The sequence below is a fragment of the Pseudophryne corroboree genome, chromosome 6, assembly GCF_028390025.1.
Source record: "Pseudophryne corroboree isolate aPseCor3 chromosome 6, aPseCor3.hap2, whole genome shotgun sequence".
NCBI lineage: Eukaryota > Metazoa > Chordata > Amphibia > Anura > Myobatrachidae > Pseudophryne > Pseudophryne corroboree.
Window position 1 is genome coordinate 75,768,438 of NC_086449.1, and position 1,348 is coordinate 75,769,785.

The following is a 1,348-nucleotide window of genomic DNA, read 5'->3' on the forward strand; positions in this document are numbered from 1 at the left end:
CTCCAGAGCGCTCTTGACCACACACTGGGGCGACGGTTCATCATTTAGCAGGACAACGATCCTAAGCACACAGCCAAGATATCAAAGAAGTGGCTTCAGGACAACTTTGTGAATGTCCTTGAGTGGCCCAGCCAGAGCCCAGACTTGAATCCGATTGAACATCTCTGGAGAGATCTGAAAATGGCTGTGCACCAACACTTCCCATCCAACCTTATGGAGCTTGAGAGGTGCTGCAAAGAGGAATGGGCGAAACTGCCCAAAGATAGGTGTGCCAAGCTTGTGGCATCATATTCAAAAAGACTTCAGGCTGTAATTGCTGCCAAAGGTGCATCAACAAAGTATTGAGCAAAGGCTGTGAATACTTATGTACATGTGATTTCTTAGGTTTTTTTTTAAATAAATTTGCAAAAATCACTTAAAAACTTTTTTCACGTTGTCATTATGGGGTATTGTGTGTAGAATTTTGAAGGAAAAAATGTATTTATTCCATTTTGGAATACGGCTATAACATAAAATGTGGAAAAAGTGAAGCGCTGTGAATACTTTCCAGATGCACTGTATGTTATAACTGAACTCATCATCTTTCCCCCATCGAGAGTCTCCACCCTCCCTAATATCTCTGTCATTGTTGACAACACCATCATCCTCCCTGTTCCCCAATTCCGCTGCTTGGGCGTCACTTTAGACAACTTCCTCTCTTTGTCCCTCCCATGTTAACATTCCCCTCACTAGTCATCTCACGGCTCGACTATTGCCACATTCTCCTCAGTGGCCTCCCATGCTCCCATCTCGCTCAACTCCGATCTGTTCTCAACTCCACAGCTCGACTTATCTTCCTCTCCCGCTGCTCTACATCTGCCACTCCCCTTCGACAAAACCTGCACTGGTTCCCATTCCCCTAAAGAATTCTCTTCAAACTCCTCACCCTCATGTACAAGGCCATCTCTAATTCCACTGCTCCCTACATCTCCAACCTCATCTCCCTTCATACTCCCACCCACTCTGGTTGGCCAACGACCGTCGCCTCTCCTCTACCTTGGTTATGCTGCCTTTCGCTTGCTCACACCTCATATCACCTGTCTGTCTCCCTCCACCCACTAGATTGTGAGCTCCTTGGAGCAGGGACCTCTTCCCTTCTGTTCCCACAACCCTCTTCTCTCACACTTCAGTTACAGCCTACATAGCGAATGTCTATACCTGTATCTCCTCTCGCTCATTACTGTTTGTCACTTCCAGTGGCTGCCTGCCCCCGGTAGTGTGACGACTACTCCTTTAATTGCTTACATCTCGGCTGTAGTGTGTACTGAGAACTGTGTTGCTAATTGTTACCTGTGCTCAGTTTTAGTTT